The sequence below is a fragment of the Pelodiscus sinensis genome, chromosome 1, assembly GCF_052426305.1.
Source record: "Pelodiscus sinensis isolate ZL-2025 chromosome 1, ASM5242630v1, whole genome shotgun sequence".
Taxonomy (NCBI): domain Eukaryota; kingdom Metazoa; phylum Chordata; order Testudines; family Trionychidae; genus Pelodiscus; species Pelodiscus sinensis.
Window position 1 is genome coordinate 100,348,707 of NC_143052.1, and position 19,504 is coordinate 100,368,210.

A 19,504-nucleotide genomic window follows, 5' to 3' on the forward strand; every position below is an offset into this window, starting at 1 on the left:
GGAGCCCCCTGCCACTCCTCACTGGAGTTTAAAAAACAGCCCCCTTCATGGACGGGCTGCCTGTTGCCCTGTGCTGCTGCCTCTGATAAAAAGGCAGCAGAGCAGGGTGACAGCAGCCCCTGTCTGGGGGGAGGTTTGGACCCATCACAAGACAGGACAGAGCCAGGCTGCTGGCTAGCCTGCTAAAAAATTTACCAGCAAGGCAGGGGAGGGAAATGCGTGTAGTCTATAGCATTAACCTATAAGCTTTTGCTTATCGGTTAATCAACTAGGCTGCGTCTAACTGGCAAGTTACTGTGCCCTGCAGCAGACCCTGAACACATGATTCGCGCTGTCAGCCCTCTCTTATGGCTGCATCTGACAGGACGGCTGTGTCTAGACTGGCAAGTTTTTCCGCAAAATCATCTGATTTTGCGGAAAAACTTGCCAGCTGTCTACACTGGCCGCTTGAATTTCCGCAAGAACACTGACGATCTCATGTAAGATTGTCAGTGTTCTTGCTGAAATGCTATGCTGCTCCCGTTCAGGCAAAAGCCCTCTTGCACAAATGCTTTTGCGCAAGAGGGCCAGTGTAGACAACACGGTATTGTTTTGCGCAAAAAAGCCCCGATCGCAAAAATGGCAATCAAGGCTTTCTTGCGCAAAACCGCGTCTAGATTGGCACGGATGCTTTTCCGCAAAAAGTGCTTTTGCGGAAAAGCGTCCGTGCCAATCTAGTCGCTCTTTTCCGCAAATGCTTTTAACGGAAAAACTTTTCCGTTAAAAGCATTTGTGGAAAATCATGCAAGTCTAGACGTAGCCCTACACTATTACATCCCTACTCCGGATGGGGCTGGAGGCCGAGGGTGGAGCCAAGCCCTGCAACCCCCACGGTAGTTAAGACTAAGGATGTTAAGTAGCGTGTAATTGACTAATTGAGTAGTTGATGCATTTTTGCATTGACTATTCGGTTAGTCAATAGTGCAGTACTACCCCTTTGAAACACTGCGGCAGCATTTCAAAGGGGTAGCACTGCTGAGCTCAGGGTCCAGCTGGGATCAGCTGTGAGGCTCTGCCCCTTTGAAATGCAAGGGGCAGTGCTGCAGGGAGCCTGGGGTTAGCTGGAGTCCCCAGCTGACCCCAGGCTCATGCAGCGCTAAGCTTGGGATCAGCTGTGTGGCACTGCCCTTTTGAAATGCCATAGCGGCATTTCAAAGGGGCAGCACCGCGGAGCCGACATCAGCTGGGATCAGCCTCCCTGTCCCGGGATCAGCTGTGTAGCGCAGACTCTTTGAAATGCCGGGGATGGTGTTTCAAAGGGACAGCACCACACAACTGATACTGGGCTCCGTACTGCACTGCCCTTTTGAAATGCCATGGCAGCATTTCAAAGGGGCAGCGCAGCGCCCGGGTCCAACCCCCAAGGGGGCGGAGGAACAATTAGAACTAGGGGTCACCAAATGAAATTAATGGGCAGCAGGTTTAAAATAAATAAAATGAAGTTCTTCTTTGTGCAGCTCACAGTCAACCTGTGGAACTCCTTGCCTGAGGAGGTTGGGAAGGCTAGGACTATAACAGGGTTTAAAAGAGAATTAGATACATTCATGGAGGTTAAGTCAATTAATGGCTATTAGCCAGTATGAATAAGGAATGGTGTCCCTAGTCTCTGTTTGTCAGAGGGGAGATGGATAGCAGGAGAGAGATTGCTTGATCATTACTTGTTTGTTTCACTCCCTCTGGGGCACCTGGCATTGGCCACTGTTGGCAGACAGGGTACTAGGCTGGGTGGACCTTTGGTCTGACCCAGTATGGCCATTCTTATGTTCTTATGATTAGTCGACTAGCCTGTTGACTATCCGATAAGCATTTGCTTATCAGATAGTTGACTAGTTGACTGATCCTTAACATCTTTAGTTAGGACCAGGTTTTTAAAGGTATTTAGATGCCTAAGGATGGTGACAGTGACCCATGGGCACCAGCTGCATTGTTAGACTCCTAATTCCTTTGAAAATGTGCTCGAGACACTTGCCGTCCCAAATCAGCAACATTCCTGCAGCCGCCACTTTCTTTTGCACTTAAGCATGTCAACCCTCCCAGCTTGGCTGGGAATCTGCTAGATTAGGCCGCAATCTCCTAGTGAGGTTTTTTTTTCAGTTAACTTTTTTGAGATATGGGAAATGTAAATAATTCATTGCCACTCCTCTGACTTTGGGGGGTTAGGGTAAAATGGAACCCAGATCTAAATTAACTCTGTTATTGGCAAGAAAGTGGATTTACCTAAATCTGACAATTACACAAAAGAAGAACAATTGTTAGAAAGCATTTGAAAGAGTTAGGAAAACTTTTCAGAAAGGCAGGGTTTGTCCTGTTCATGCAGAGGTCATGGCATAATCTGAAATTCAGTGTAGCTAAGTGTTGACTGCTGTACTTTGATTATATTGTTTGCATATTGAAGTTCACTTTCATTAACATTCCATTGAAGTGTACAGTACAAAGGCAATATATAAGAAACCGTGGCCAAGTCCAAAAGGAAGTTTGATCTCTTTAAGAAGTAATTTTGCTTAACTAATCTTCATCAGTGTTAAGCAAACCTTTTCTAATAGTTTGTTTTATACTTTAAGGGCCATGAATGCAGTATTGAACAGTCTTACAAACCTTTTGCTGCAAAGCAGTGTAAGTTATTTTTTGTCCTCTGATTAATTGAAGGCAGTTTTCAAGATCTTGGATATATTTCCACATGTGGCATTCAAAATGAATATGAGCATTCTCTCTCAGGGAATGAAACATGAATCACTTTCCAGGCATTAGCACCAAAGTAAAGTGTACTGAAATGGTTTAGTCTTCAGGCTGAAGAATCAGTTACATTATTTCTATAAAGCAAATATTCTTTAGATAATTGAATGTGCTGTGATTATTAGGAATGTAAAAGGTTAACCAGTAAGCTTTACCCTTAACAGGTGAGGTTTACTGGTTCCAGTTAATTAGGTCTGGAGTAAGGATGTTAAAATGTGATTAATTGACTAGTTGCCTACTCGATGGAATTTCCATCAACTAGTCGACTATTCGATAGGCACTTCCGCATTCCTCCTTTGAAATGTACAGGAGCTCCCAGTGGGGCCTCAGCGGGGGCTCCTGTACATTTCAAAGAAGGAATGTGGAACTCCACATACAGTCCGGGGTCACCGGGAAGTCCCGCTGACTCCGGTATGCACGTGGGTGCCTTCTTTGAAATGCACAAAAGTCCCCAGCGGGGGCTCTTGTGCATTTCAAAGCCATGGAGCCCGGGATCAGCGGGGGACTCTTAGTCCCCCACTGACCCCAGGCTCCATGCTATGCTGCATGCTGCTAGGAGCCCGGAGTCAGCTGGAGATTCCCCAGCTGATCCCGGGCTCCCTGCGGCATTTCCCTGCAGCTACCCCTTTGAATCGTGCAGATGCGCGGTTCAAAGGGACAGTTGCAGGGAGCCTGGGATCAGCTGGGGAGTCCCTAGCTGACCCCAGGCTCCTAGCAGCATGCAGCATAGCATGGAGCCCAGGGTCAGCGGCGGACTCTCAGTCCCCTGCTGATCCTGGGCTCCATGGCTTTGAAATGCACAAGAGCCCCCATTGGGGATTCTTGTGCATTTCAAAGAAGGCACCTGTGTGCATACTGGAGTCAGCGGGACTTCCCATTGGCCCCGGACTGTATGTGGAGTTCCACATTCCTCCTTTGAAATGTACAAGAGCCTCAGCAAATGGGGGGGGGGGGGGGCAAATGCTTATCAGATAGTTGACTGGTCTTTAACAGCCATAGTCTGGAGCAGCTTCCTGCCTGGTACGGGGGCTGCTCTACCCTTCAGAGCCCGCCTAAGAAGCCCCTGTCTGTGCCAGGCCGGCTAGGTCTCCCAACCTTCCACCACAGGTTACATTTTGTCTCCCTAGGAGCGGGGTGGCAGGGGCTGCTGGGCCTGGGGAGTTGGCTGCAGAGCCTGCGGCAAAGCCTTCCCGGGAGCAGGGCCTGGCCTGGCTCCTGGAGAGGCAGCTTCCCTGCAGGCTCTGCACTATTAGACTTAAAGATTTATACTGCAGAGCCCTGCAGCTCATGTATCCGTGTAACTGCTATCATTTTTAACTGTTACATGGTTACATTTTTGAACACATTTTTACATCTCTAGTGATTGTACAGTAAAAACTTATCTGGCAGTCAATTAACCAGAAAGCTCAATTAACTGATATCTCCCAATACAAATCTCTAGTCTAGTAACTCAGACTAGTATATGCTGAGCACATTACAGTATTCAATTGGATGTTCTACACTCTTATGCAAAAGAGGCAAAAGACAAGTAGGCAAGCTGAGATCAGGGATTTATTTTAAAAAGCAGCTTCCAGGGTATAACATGGGGTCATTGCAGATTCAGCCCAATCTTCTCCATCTACAATTATAGTTGATGTTGATAATGATGATCCTGAAGGATTAGAAGATCCTAATGTGCCTTCTGAATCATCAAAGAAAGATTAAATTCTGTTCAGTACAGCTTTAGTGCTAAGTGTGTTTTTAGTGATCTGGGTGTATGCCACGCATGCCTCATATTGATATGTAGTGTTATAAGACAGCTTACTGTACAGAAAACTTTGCCTGTATACACCTACGTGCTTCAAGAAACCACTCTGCAGTGTAGTACTGCTAGTGGACTGGTGACTACCTGTGTATTATTTTATTCTTTGTATTGTATTCTAATTCTTTAAAAATTGGTATTCCACTGGTAATGTACAACTCTCAGTTAACCAAAATATTCAATTAATCAGAAACCCCACTTCCCCAACATGCCAGATAGCAAAGCTTTTACTGTTTATGACACTGGCAGTGCTGACTTTGTGCGAGGACTTGCAGGGGCTCAGGCTTGGCAATTCATAGCCTTAACACCTGTGGCATTGGCAGTTCATAGCCCTGACATCTCTGGACTTGGTACATCAATTATGAAAGTAAAAAAAAAATCTATTTTTTGCTCTGTGTTTTTCTTAAAAATTTCAGCACAGTTGTATCCATTAGGGCTGTAACCAGGGTGGGGTGAGCAGGACAGCTGTGTAAGGTGCAGAGCTGGGGGGAAGGGGAAGAAAAATGGGGTTGATGAAAAAATGTAGGTGGTAGAGCCCTGCTGCAGGACTGGGATCCTATTGGTCCCATTACCATACCATGCCACCCTTACTTCTGAGTTGCTGCTGGTGGCAGTGCTACCCACAGAGCTGAGTAGCTGGCCATGGTATGGTAATGGGATCAACAGGATCTCCGTCCCATTGCACAGCTCTACCCCTTATCATTTTTTTACTCGTCCCTTTTTTCCACCCTTCGCATGCTGGTTTGCACCATGGACAATTGCTGCATTTACTCAGCTCTGGATGTGGCCCTGCAGCTGCCAGAGGGGCATCCCTGGATTGTTATGCTGCTGCTTACATGATGCTTGAGCCCCATTTAGGATTACCACCTTTCTAATTGCTGGTAACTGGATCTCCAAGACCCCACTACCACTCTGTATCTTCCCTTGAGGTTCCACACTCTGCCCCACATTTTTCCCCAGGCCCTGCCTCTTCCACCCAAGAGCCCTCCCCCATCACTTGATCCTCTTCTCCCCTCACTGGATCATCTCAAGGAGCTTGTCTGCTGGCAGGAGGTGACCCCATCTGAGCAGGGACTGGTGTGGATTAATGACTTGGCACATCTCCCTGCCCTGCTGTAACCAGGTTTTTGGTTTGGCTGCAATTTAGTGTTGTCAGGTGCCATTTTTCACCAGACTCTCTCTCTTCGAAAACTGGGCACCTGGCAATCATAAATGGTACGCAGACACAGAAGCCAAAAAACAACAACAAAGTGTTCAGGCAAAACCCAGATGGGCAGCAATCCTAATCCTACTGCCCTGGCATCTCTTACTTGAGTCCTAGCACCTCTTTCATTACAAATTAAGCACTGGATATAGGTTACATGCTATATTCTACTCCTTTAAATAAAGTTGCTGGAGTATACAGTGATGGGAGAAACAGAGTGTATGGATGGAGTCTCTTTTCCCACATACGCAACAGGGCAAGAGCTCTCCATGGTCTCATGAGTGTTAGGAGACACAGACAGGTAGTGTCTTCTGCTAATTAGGGGCATATCAAATGCTTCCAGCTATAAGCTGTAGTCAGTAGCAAGTACTAGGCTACCAGAAGCAGCTGTAGGGATCTATATTGTGGCAAGGTCGGTCCCACTCCTGGGTCCCCAATCCCTGTTCTGTCCACTATCCCACAGTTTTAGGGCCGCAGCATGACACCCGCAGAGTTTCTAGCACTTAACCTTCCTGGCTCTCAGCATAAAGAATGGAGTGTTGGGCTGAAGCCCTGGGCTAGTCACAGCTGAGCAGTAAGACCTCCTCAAACCCCATGGGGATAGGGAGCCTTTCAACACTCCCTGCTCAAGCCCCCTGCCCGCTGCTGCTGCTGCTGCTGCTGCTGCTGCAAGAGGGCTGGTGGTGCCTCCTGTTCTGCTCCTCTGAATCATCTGGTTGTTTGCTCCTCCTTAACTCCTGTCCCCCCTAGGGAAGGCTTTTAAAGAGGCCTTGGGGCAGCCTGATTCAGCTCACCTGGCCCTTAATTAATTTGCAGCTGCCCTGTCTCAGCTGCCCCTTTCCCCTTTTAACAAGCCTTTTAACCTACCCTATCACAATGGCTACGTCTACACTGGCATGATCTTGCGCAAGAATTCTTTTGCAGAAGAGTTCTTGTGCAAAAACTCTTCCAGAAGAGAGCATCTACACTGGCATGTGTGTTTGCGCAAGAGATGTGCTTTTGCGCAAGAGTATCCATGCCAGTGTAGATGCTCTCTTGCACAAGAAAGCTCTGATGGCCATTTTAACCATAGGGCTTTCTTGAGCAAGAAATTCATGTTGCCTGTCTACACTGGCCTCTTGCGCAAGAACAGTTGCGCAAAAGGGCTTATTCCTGAGCGGGAGCGTCAGAGTTCTGGCACAAGAAGCCCTGATTTCATACATTAGAATGTCAGTGTATTTGCGCAAGAACTCGCAGCCAGTGTAGACAGGCAGCAAGTGTTTGTGCAAAAGCGGCTGCTTTTGTGCAAGATCGTGCCAATGTAGACACAGGTAACATGTATTGCTCACAAGAACAAAGTTCACCTGATGTTGTGTCCTTCCAGCCATCACTGAAGGAATTGTGCACTAGATAGGAGTCCTTTAGCACAAGACACACTGCTTCTGTTTAATGTAGTAACAGTCAAGGCAGGATTTAATCTTACGTTAAAATCAGTTTTTAATACAAAAACTGTGCTTATGTGTCAGAAATTAAAAATACAAGCCTGATTTGATCTTTGTGGGGAAAAAAATTCCAAAAAACCAATTCCACTGGTATTTACTGTGCCACTGGGATTTCTAGAAGTCTGGAATGTAATGTACAAAAAACCAAAGCCAGTTCATGGGTATACATTTAAAGGACCAAAAAAAGTCTCCATAAACTAACAGTTATCTCTCTGTGGCAAAATGCTAGCATGCCTTTAACTCACAGCTAAATTGAAATCTAGAACAAATGTTGGCACCACATCTACATGTAGAACATAGACACATCTTATTTTGACACAACCTGCAATCCCGATCCATCAGTCAGTGACAAAGGACTGTCAATTTATTTATAATTTATAATATTAGCTACCTTTAAAAAAGTTAACTGATTTAATTCAGCTTCATACATTTTCAAGTTTTGTTGCTGTTCCGACTTTATCAAGCTTATTGGAAATACAGTATCCTTTTGTTTACTTTTTACATTTCCTTATGATGTAGGTGCACATATTGCAACTTGTATGTTCAATGAAAACTCAGATGTATGGGAGTTTTCAGTTATTCCTGAAGTCATCATGGCATCTATCAGCTTTATGCTGTGTGTATTCGTGATTGATGGACTGACTGGAACGAATGGTATTTCAGAAGTTTTAAGCCAGAAGGTGAAACTTGTGAAGTTTGGATAAATTATACCCAGGGGAATAATTGTAGTACAGATAGACCAGGCATGTCCAAAGTCCGGCCCGCGGGCCAATTGTGGCCCGTGTTCCGGTTTAATACGGCCCCACAGGTAATTTGGCAATATCTATCTTTTATGGCCCCAACGAATCCATATGTATTGAGATGAATACATTGTAAAATCTCAGTTAATGTCAGTTGGTCTAAATCAGTTATAAATATATTTGGACACAACATGTATACTTGGTGTTATGTTCCTGTTCATATTTTTTGAACTTAAAAGTTGACAGACAACCTTTATTACCAATAATATGTAATGTACTTTACAATGTTCCTGACATATATTTCAGCTTCTTGGATTTTTTTTTCCATCTGGCCTTCAGATATGAAAGGCAGAGTGATTTAACACCTGTTTAGATTTGTCATCCATGTGACGAAATGAAAAGTATGCTGTTTGCAATAAACTTTGCATAAAATAGTTAATTTGCATTTAATTTTAATGGTTCAAAGAATGTCAGGCAAAATGGTCGGCCCTCACGCATGTTCACTTCATCAAATCTGGCCCTCTTTGAAAAAAGTTTGGACACCCCTGAGGTAGACTAACTGCACAATAATTTTTTTTTAAAAAGTCTTTGTGTTTCAGAATTGCTGGTTATCTGTATCTGCAGCAATAGAGTGAAGCTGTTGTGCAAGAGTGTGAGAGAACCCACAATAAAAAATAGCATCTCTCAAATGAGTCAAAAGTTATCAGATTTTCTGTCCTTCTCTACAACTAAAGGCATTTTTAGGACAAACTGGGCAATCCTGGCAAACACACAAGACGTGGCATCTGCTACAAAGTCATTTTGGCTCCATAACAGGTTTGGCCTTCTTCTTTTATTAATTCATTTAGGGCCCCGCAGAAGCAAAGCTGCGTGCATGCTTAACATAGAAGTCGGTGAGATCATTTGCATTTTTAAAGTAAAGCATACAGCTAAATGCTTTGCTGGACTGGAACTTTAGTTCAGAAGGAAAAAGAAAAGAAAAATAGTCACATTTGCTGTTCAAGTAAAGAAACAAGCAACATTGACTTAAATGAAGTTTGGTCCGTTTGCACCAGCAGAATATTTGGTTCAGAAAGTGCTTGTCGTTGAACAGTATCACTTCTGTTTTTGTTTTTCCAGATCGTTGACTGCAGCTATTGCAACGGAAGCACTATTTCTACATGGTATCTACAAAAACTTGGTCAGACCCTCAGCTGTGATAAATCAGCTGAACTCAGTTATAGCCAATGAAACTCTGCCAATTTACACTACCTGAAAAGCTAATCCACTATTTTATTAGAGCACAACATAGATGTGGCAACATAGTTTATATGCTTGCTAGGCATGTAGAATCCCAGTTATCTAGTGAACCGGTTAACTGATTAAGTGGAATCCCACTCCCAGTCCCCCCTACACTTCGGCCTGCTGCTACCGGCCCCGACTGTGCATTTGGTTACCCGTTCATATTCTGATTGCTTGCCTGTTTTAGGTATAAATATAGCAAATATTTTTATACATTACTGAATGAAGGTTAAATATCACTCACAAGGCAGTTTGGAGCAGAAAGACTCTGCCCCTGAGAGCTTGCAGTTTAGGTCATGGGTGGCCAATAATTTTTAATAGGGGTGTGTGTAATATACCGAGTCGGTCTGGGCACCACTGAGAGTGTTGGATCAGGGTGAATTGCTCAAAACCAAGGCTACTTACAGTCTAAGACTGGGGTTCTCCTCTATAAGACACCAAACCCATCACAACAGAGCACTTCAGCTGCCACTCTTGCCAGCAAGAAGTCTCACCAGCAAAACCCCTTAGACATCCCAGCATTCCTTGTGCCACAAACAGACCCACACCTTATTTAGGTGAGAGGTTATAAAATCAATCTCACCAACTCCAAACAGGTTCTCCCACTCCCAAAGGACCACCCACAGTCCGAGGTCAATTTATACTTTGGATCTTACCCAAAAGAGAATGCTGTGCCAATCCTTTAGAATCTAAAATCTAAAGTTTTATTAATAAAAGAAAAGGCTGACATGAGATTTTTAAGGCGAATACATCACATACATCAATCACCAAGTTCTTGATGCAGGCTCTTAGCAGAGATGTTACAAACTGCCAACTTAAAAGTCTCTGGTGTACATCCTATGTCAGGATGGGTCAGCAAATCTTTCCTGATTCTCTGTTCATGATTTAAGACAAGATGGAGATGCCCTCATGGTACTTTTATATTCCTGGTGCTTCCCAAACTGGAACTGGTCACATGATCTAGTGACCTGTCTTTCATTCAAGTAGCTATGATGTACTGGTTGGTCTGCAGGTTCCAGATGCATTCCCCAGGTGTTTATTGGTAACCTCGAGCACCTTTTTCTGTGCAGCATTGCTAATTAGCATAGCCATTCAGTGGATAACCTATTCCTCACAATAGGTGGTCAAGGCATATTGTTCTCTCCCAGACAGAGAGCATTTCAAATACAAGTACAGAGCCCATATTCATAACTCGATATATACAAATTATACAAGTATAGGAATAGTATACATAGAATCAGTATGGCTTAAGATTTCATTTAATACCTCACATGACCCACTCTGCACAGAATTTGGAGCGAAGAATGACCTGCCTATTCACATTAAAATCCAATAAGTGACAGGGGGCCACTCCAAGTGGTCAAGGGCTGCACTTTTCTATGGAGAGGCTGCACAGTCTGGGGTGGAGGTTGGGTGCAGAAGGGAACTCAGGGTAGGAGAGTGGAGTGCAGGAGAGGGTGTGGAATATAACAGGAGTTTGAGGGTATGTCTAGACTACATGCCTCTGACTACAGAGGCATGTAGATTAGGCTACCCAGCATAGGCAAAGAAACGGGGATTTAAATTTTCCTCACTTCATTAAAATAATCATGGCTGCCGCGCTGTGCTGACGATCAGCTGATCTGGCACAACGCGGTAGACCCCACGCCAGGTCTGCTTCCTGCCCCCCCCCCCCCCGGGTCCCCTCCTTCTTCCCGGCCAGCGCCGCGGCCCTCGACCTGCCCCAGCTCTGCTTCCCACCCCCCCCTTCCTCCCGGCCAGCCCCGCGGCCCCTGACTCCTCCCAGCTCTGCTTCCCTCCCCCCCCAATCCTCCTCCTTCCTCCCGTCCGGCCCCTGGACCTCCCCACCAGCTCTGCTTCCCGCCCCGCCTCCCTCCTGGCCAGCCCCGCCCCGCCCCCCTCCTGGCTGGTCCCTCCCCCCACCCCGCTCAAGTGTGTCTGGTTTTTTGGTGGGGTCTACCTGGTAACCCTAGCTCCTAGGTTGGAGTGGGGCAACATGCTCCTGGTCACTTCTGGGCCATAGCCTCAGTCTGCAGTGCCAAGAAGCTGAAATTAGCACCTCCACTGGTCATCTTACAGCAAGGTGGCCCAGGGCTGGATCGCAGCCTGTAGTTTGAAAACCACGGATGCAGGGTTACTCCAGATTTACACTACCATAAATTATTGAAAACATTAGCTACAGGCACTGGAGAGGGGAAATCTACAGATTTCTAGTGAGTGAGACACATAGCATTTGCTCTTAGAACTAGAAGGGCCTGAGTGCACATACTTGATTTTTAGTCTTGATTTGACATTTAATTTCAGTTATCTCTCTTCAAGTGCAATTAACTCAGAGATTAATTGCCTTTTTATTGTATCAGTGGATAGTTTGGTGCAGAAATAATGAGTAATGATGGCATGCTCTGTTAGAAGAAAGATTTCCTTTCACACACATACATTTACCAAAATGCTGCTTGTCATGAAAGTATTGCTAGTAGAGCATTTTTACTTTTTAGTTCTCAAGCATCTCTTCTCAGAAATAGCCATAAGTCCATTTTTAGGCTTCTGTTGTTCCTTAGCCCCAGTCTTTATTTCTCTAACGAAAAGCCCCCATGTGATTTCGACACTTGAGCATAGACTATGCTGTGAAATCAGATGAGAGTTATTTTTGGGTTCGCAGCACACCCTAGTGGACTGTGAGATTACTCTTTCATTAAGAAAACCTTTTAATTCTGGCAATGAAAACTAAGGCAAATTGGTTGTAGTAGACCAGTGGTTCTCAAACTTTTTGGGCTCTAGAGCCCTTTACATGCATAAACATTTATGCGGAGTCCCAGCGGTCCACTGATTGTATGTGTTGTACCTATCGATGTTTCCAGTTTGTCAACCTCGTGGAGCCCCTGGAGATGTCTCGTGAAGCCCTGGGGCACCGCAGAGCACAGTTTGAGAAACACTGTGGTAGACTATTACTTCTAAGGGGTATTTTTATTATATTATATTTAGGAAAATATGGGAGATTTGGATGAGAAGGGGTAAATAACTGTGTGTGAATTGGCCATATCACCGCAGAATGCAATGCATCAACTTTACCTTACCGTGGTATAGCTTTGCAATTATTGTTTCAATATATATTTCTTTGTCTAAATCATTTTACTAGGTAAAAGATTGTCCCTGGTTATCCACTTCATTACCAGATGTCCAAATGGAGGATCTTTGTAATACCCCCAATGAAGATACATAAATAAGAATCTTTTAGCAATATTCATTAATGCCAGACAAGGAAATCCTGCCTTTTCAAGTCAGAGACACCATGAGTAAAAAGTTAAATAAGAGGTCATTACAACTAATAATGTTGGCCACTGAGTTTGGTGTATGTTGAATGTACAGAAACCAGCATCGATGTGTTAATGAATATTTGGAAGCACTTTCTATTCAGGAACTATAGCTATTAGTTCTTACACATTGGATCAGAGTATAGCTGGAGAACAGATACAAAAAAGAGCATCAAAAGAAAAAAACAGTCATTCACAGACTTCCCCCCTTCCCTGCAGCTCCCACGGTTTCCCATCCTTCCCTTTAACAGGGACACTTTGGGGCCTGCGTTCTTGAATAATCAAAGTCTTCACCAGCTGGGCTCTTTCCTGAGGTGAAGACTCCTGTTGTTGTCACATCTTTTTGGAATGTGGTAGGGGAGCCTGAACCACCCAGTCCAGAGTCCAATAGTGGGCAGCTACACTCTACACCTTGGGGTGAGAAGCAGCCGCTCCTCTGGATAACTTCCTACCCATGTTTCCGTCTCCCCACAGAGTAAATAAAATAATTTTAAATAAAGTCAGTGACCTGCACAATCAATCAGTTGGCTGTCTCTCTTTGTAGGTTTGCTCTGGTCTGCATTGTCAGGTCTCAGGCAATGAGCTTTTGGGCAGTACTTGCCCTCAGAGCAGCCAACTGCTCCCTTCCATTGCCTGCCCCGAGCACCGTATTTCCTCCAGCCAGCCCTCAGTGCTGCCTAGACTATGCTGCGCAGCGCTCCATTGGTGATTTGACCACCTGGAGCCACAGGCCCTTTTAAATTGTCTGTTTCCTCTTCTAAGCCCCAATTCCAGCTTGTGCAGTCTTTGCAGGTGGGGCTGTTTGGGCTCAGAGCCATGGCATTTCAAAGCAGCAGCCCCGCATGGAGCCCGGGTATGGGCTCCGTGCAGCACTGCCGCTTTGAAGTACCTCTTCTTCCCCCCCTTTTCTGCCTCTATCTGAGAGAGGCAGCGAGGATGTGCGTGTATGGGGGGAGGGAGGGGAGGGGAATTGACTAGTCCTTAACATCCTTATGCTAAGGCACTGTGATGGGTGTATCAACTAAGATTTAATCAACTGATCGAATAGTCGATGCAATTTGCATCAACTATTCGATTAGTTGATAAGGCCTTGCTTGTCAGCTCTTGCTACATTTCAAAGGCGGAAGCACCACGGGGAGCATGGGAACAGTGGGTGACTCAAGCAATCCTCAGCTGGCCCCGCACTCTCTGCTTTTGAAATGTTAAAAGAGCCCCCACTCTTGTACATTTCAAAAGCAGGGAGCACAGGGCCAGTGGGAGACTGTTTTTGCGGTGCTTCTGCATTTGAAATATAGCAAGAGCTCCACCCACTCTTGCTACATTTCAAAGGCAGAAGTGTCGCTGGTTCCCCGCTGCACCCCTGCAGCTGGGGAATTGACTTTTAAGCTGGCTCCCCCCTGGAACTGGCTCCTGCTCCCGTTTGCTGCTTCTCTCTTGTATATGGGCTAAAACCATTAGGCCAGAAGACCTTGAATAGAGGTCTCATAGATGTGGTGACAGTCAAGTTGCTCAAAAAGGAGATTAAGCTTGTGGGGTCTCCAAAGATTAGTTGTCCCTTGACAGGCACACTTTGTGTTGCTACATTAATGTGTCTATTTTGGGTACAATCCTTATTGATGAAAAATTCCTAGAGTAAACAGATTATTTGTATGTCACTGCTGTTTTATTCTACAGTATGTAACTGCCTCACCAACTTTGGGCAGCACAGAGTAACTCAGATTTGACACTGTTTACCATGACCAGTTTCCCAATGACTATAAAATTACCACCAGTGACTGGCCTTACAGATAGCATTTGCCCTGAGACTCTTTTTCAGAAAGCAGTACACATTGCTGCTTTAGTATTACTGCTGCATCAGAAAACACAAAGAGAATAAAGTGTGAAATATATTTAATCTCCCATTAGAAAATATACCCAAGACAAAAAATACAGACAAATTCAAATGCCTGTTTGTTTGGCCTCTGTTAAGTGAAATGGTCTCAGTCCAGTTTCCAGTTGAACTATTTGAGCAGTTCAGCAAGCTGAGAAAACTATTTAACTCTTGCAAACTATATATAGGTACTTTCACTATACTATAGGGCTACGTCTAGACTGGCATGATTTTCTGCAAATGCTTTTAACGGAAAAGTTTTTCCATTAAAAGCATTGGCAGAAAAGAGCGTCTAGATTGGCACGGCCGTGTTTCCGCAAAAGCACTTTTTGCGGAAAAGCGTCTGTGCCAATCTAGATGTGGTTTTGCACAAGAAAGCCCCTATCGCCATTTTCGCCATTGGGGCTTTTTTGCGCAAAACAGTTTTTAGCTGTCTACACTGGCCCTGTTGTGCAAAAACATTTCCGGAAAAGGGCTTTTGCCCGAACGGGAATGTCAAAGCATTTGCGCAAGAAGCACTGATTTCGGACAGTAGAACGTCAGTGCTTTTGCGCAAAATCAAGCAGCCAGTGTAGACAGTTGGCAAGTTTTTGCGCAAAAGCAACTGCTTTTGCAGAAAAACTTGCCAGTCTAGACGCAGCCCAGTTGTATCTCAGTTACAGTGTGCATTAAATACTTGCCCTCATCACAAATTCCTGTTAATTGGTTGACAACATTGTGGACATAAAATGTGCAAAATATGGATTTCTTAGAAGCTCTGATGCAAATATATTTAAACTGTTGAAGATGTGACTTGTTTTTGTATACAAAGCAGGGTGTTGTATTGTATAAGTTATCTGAAGTCATGAACTGCACTTTGCTCCAGTGTTTATAGCTAGAAGGAAATTCACATTTTTATTATAGCCTGTATCAATAAGTTCTCCTCCCCAGTTGTACCAAAAATGTATTGGTAATGTGAGATGCATAATTTTGAGCTTGTTTTTATCAGATTACCATAGCATTCTAGCCTTCTATTAAATCAGTGGGAATTTATGACCATTATATAATCTCTTTTCACCTTGTGCAAAAAGACATGGGTGTTAACTAACATGCCTCTTTTACACAACCAGCATGAGTTACACTGGCCAGCTAGACCCATTCTTAGCTCTTATAGGAACCCAGTCAATGTACCAAGAATAGTAAGTATGACAAATAAAAACCACTGTTCAGAAAACATTAAAAACCATTAAAAATAATTACTAATACATTATAATGGGGTGTATCAACCCCATACCGGGACTGGGAGGGTTAATCTGGTTCACCTGGCTGAAGAGACCCCGCCCTACAGCCCTGCTGGGCATGCGCCAGCTAGAGGCCAGCTATAAAGGCCTTTGGAGCTGCTTAGTCTGGGTTGACTGCTGCTAGAAAAAAGTGCTGTTGGAATGCTCGAAGAGGAACCACCAGTGGACCAAGCCACAGAGGCAACTCAGCGGGAACTGCAAATTAGGCCCCAGTCTGGAGGGGAAAGAAGGAAAGGATTACCCAGAAGAGATTGGTAGGAAATAGCCTACAGTGGGGGTATTGATCCCCTGAAGCTTGGTGTGTTGCAGTGGGATCTCCTGCTGAGCTAGTGGTGATCCATTCCACTACTGACAGGGCCCTGGGCTGGGACCTGGTGGAGTGGGTGAGTCTGGGTTTCCTTACCTCTTTCTCATAAACCCCATGAGGAGATATGCATCTGTTCTAACAGATTCTGGCTGCTAGGCCGCACTGCCTTGAGGGAGGAGGGCATTGTTATTGACTCTAGCTGCTATGCCACATAGTCCTGTGAGAGAGAGGCTGGGTTATAGACTTGCCTGACAGCCCCAACAGTCAGAAAAGCCTGGGGATGGTATGGATGCACACGGGATGGATGCTATTAGAGGGGTCATTGAGGCCAGCTGCCCTCTCCCTTGGAGGGCAGGCAAACTGCCCTGTGACACATCCTAATACCTTTCTTGGTCTTTAAAATACTACCGGACTGCTTGTTATTTTTGCTGAAACAGACTAACATGGCTACCTCTTTGAAATGATCTAATCTTTCTACCCCTTCTCCTGCTATAATATTTGTTGACCTATTTCTGTATCTGTAGGTGTCAAGGATAATAAATGATATTAGAGATGGGTCAAAAGGATTCTGTTCTATTCAAGTGCTTTCAAATCTGCCATGTATTGCTAGGCTATTGGTAGGGCAAAATTATGAATGTATTTTATCTGCTTTTGGAACTAGGGATGTAAAATACCAGTTAACTGGTTCATCTGAATGTTTAACTGGTTAACAATGATCCCATGTTGAAGGGGGGGCCACGTCAGCCTGGCAGGGCTGACGTGGCATCCTACCTGTGGCATGGTGGGCCTGGCCAGGCAGGAGTAGCTCTTGCCCATGGTAGAATGCAGTAGGGGGGCTCTTTCAGCCTGGCTACACCCACCACACAATTGGCTGCTCCAGTCAGGCCAGGCCAGGCCAAGCCCAACGTACTGTGGGCAGGGAGCAGCCCCTGTAACCAGTTAGCCCTTTACATTACTACTTTGAACCAGTGAATGCTAATGTCCTGTGCTTGCTGAATTCTGGAACCACTATCTCAAAGCAACTCTTCAGTACACCAATGTTGTACAACATCAGTTGTATAATTAGTGTTCTGATATAATACCTGGAAGACCCAGGAATTTAATAGTACTTCCAAGAAGGCTCTAGTTACCTTCTGGTTTAAGAATTTTGGAGCAATATTAATTGCAGAAAGAAGGTAACTTCAAAGATCCACAGATATTAGATTTTTCAATCTCAAAACTCCATGCTAGCTTTGCTGCTCAAAAAATATACAGAGCAACAAAACATCCCTGATCAAACGTGACTGGTCAGCTGACTCCCACAAGCTGGTCCAAAGTTTTGGTTTTATAGTTGGATCAGTTCGGTTTAAACTGAGGGCCTGATCCTGAATGCTGAATGGGTTGAGAGCCTCCACAGAGCCACATAGTGTTTGGCTAACTCTGAGCATGCTTTGTGCCTCCCAGAACATGAACAGCACCTCATGGGAGTGAACCTTTCGTTTTTGAATGTGCAATTTCTTGTCATATTTTGTAAGGAATAAATTTAAAGAATAAATCTGGTTTTTCATTAGCTGATTATATTACTTAATATTTAGCACTAATGTAGTGAATGGCATGTTTAAAGAGCTGTGCAAAGATTAGTTAAATTAAGTCTCAAAATACTTCTGTGATGTAGTTTAAAAATCCCCATTTCTCAGAGAAACTGAAGCAGAAGGGTGATGTGACTTAATAAAGACCAGATGTGTGGTCTGGAATAACAGTTGATAGTCATCACTTCTGCCTGAATTCAGAACAAAATTAATGTTTCTTAGCAGAAAGAAGCTTCATTCAGAAGCTTTATTATTTTTTTTCATTCCACAGGGTACTGATAATAAGGAAAACAATGTGAATTGTTATGTGTGTGGCTGTGGCTTCTAGTCAACTCTGAACTTATTGACAGGTGCACTACAATAATATCAGATCCTTGAGTCTCTCCTACTCTTTAACAAAAAAAAGTGGCCAAAAAAATCATAGACACAGTTTTGTGGTAACTGACACAACTTTTAATTGCTACTTTTATTTAGACAGGTCACTAAAAATGACAGCTGAACAGCCAGATTCTAAACTGCTGTAAGCTAGCAAAATTCAAGGACTGACATAAAACCTTTACAAATTGTATCTTCATTGTCTAATCTTCAGTGAGATGTTGAAAGCTTGTATTTTTCAGAATTTGGCTTTGCATTTCCAACAAATGTACAAACCTGAAATAAATACTTTTGCTTTAGTTTCCTCAGGAGACAAGCAATTGAATATTAGATGCAATAAAGAAGAAAAATGACAACCTGCAACTCTTGACTACATCTTTACAAGTTAGAAAGCCACATAATTACAGCCTGATCTGTACATTGTCTAAATCAGGTAATATTTACAAATTATATTTCACTAGTAGGTTATGCAATGTGTCATGAATGATTCCACTACAGTATCTAGCTAAAACTGAACATTTGAGGTGTTTTCTTAAATGTCTAGTGCTGTATTTCCCAAAAGTACAATGTATTTAAATATTAAATAGATTTTCAAATCCACTGAAAATTGGGTATGATAGTCAAAACTAGTAGGGAGAGTTTTTTAAAAAAGTGGAACTCACATGGTATTTCACACACACAACCTTAAACCTAGTCAGCTTCTGCTGGTAAGAGATGCTTTTGAGCATCATTGAGCTCAAAAGCTTGTCTTTCACCAACAGAAGTTGGCTTTAAAAAAAGAAAGGTATTGCTAACTCATGTGTTCATATTCTGGAACCATCTTAGTTATGACTCTGTACAATTTGTCAGTCAGGTACAGCCCCCTAAGGCTATAAGCACTCAAGTCACAGTTGACATTGGTTAAGCCCCCCCACTTCCTGTGATGGGGTGGACAAGACCCTGATAGCCTCTGCTGGAGGCCTTTCCGCACCCTGCCCAGCAACAGGAGCAGAAGAGAGGTCCTCCAAGCAGAACAGAGTGGCAGCCTCTGCTTCAGCCAATCAGGGTGCAGCAAGCCGGTATAAAAAGCTGCTGGGCCAGGCCTTGGCAGTTCCTTCGTGGAGTTTAATCAAGGCAGACTTAATGGTTGAATGGGAGACCAGCAGCACTCTGGACAGCTCTGAGTGAGAGCTGGGCTTCAGACCTGGTCAGAACCAGGTCCCACAGCTGAAGACTAGCTGGTAAGCCAACTGCAAGCCTTGCAGAACCCTGGACAGGGAGGACTTGACCACAAGGCCCAAGAGAAAGGGCTAGACAGAGCAGCTTCCTGGGGCAGGTAACTGCTACTTATAGGGTCCCTGGGCTGGAACCCAGAGGAGTGGGTGGGTGGGTCTGAATCTCCCCCAGCAGCCACAACAGCAGTAAGAAGCCTAGTCCTAGGTCACACAGGACACTTCCTCTTCAGACAGCCAGTCAAGAGACACTACAAGACTCTTCTTAGCCACCAAGGGATGCTCACAAGAAGGGAGAGCCCT

The 19,504-nt window shown here is 44.5% G+C and overlaps 1 protein-coding gene across 2 annotated transcripts in view; it reads left to right on the forward strand.

Moving 5' to 3' along the window:
• The first annotated feature begins 15,852 nt into the window (after nt 1-15,852).
• NT5DC3 (5'-nucleotidase domain containing 3) overlaps nt 15,853-19,504 on the forward strand; it is a 47,332-nt gene continuing 43,680 nt past the window's right edge. The window contains exons 1-2 of one of the 2 annotated variants that reach the window (XM_089781724.1): nt 15,853-15,994; nt 18,291-18,423. The gene's annotated coding sequence lies outside the window, so the exon portion shown is untranslated. Of the gene's footprint in view, nt 16,124-18,290; nt 18,424-19,504 lie in introns of both variants that reach the window. The other variant, XM_075938899.2, reaches the window with a different exon arrangement.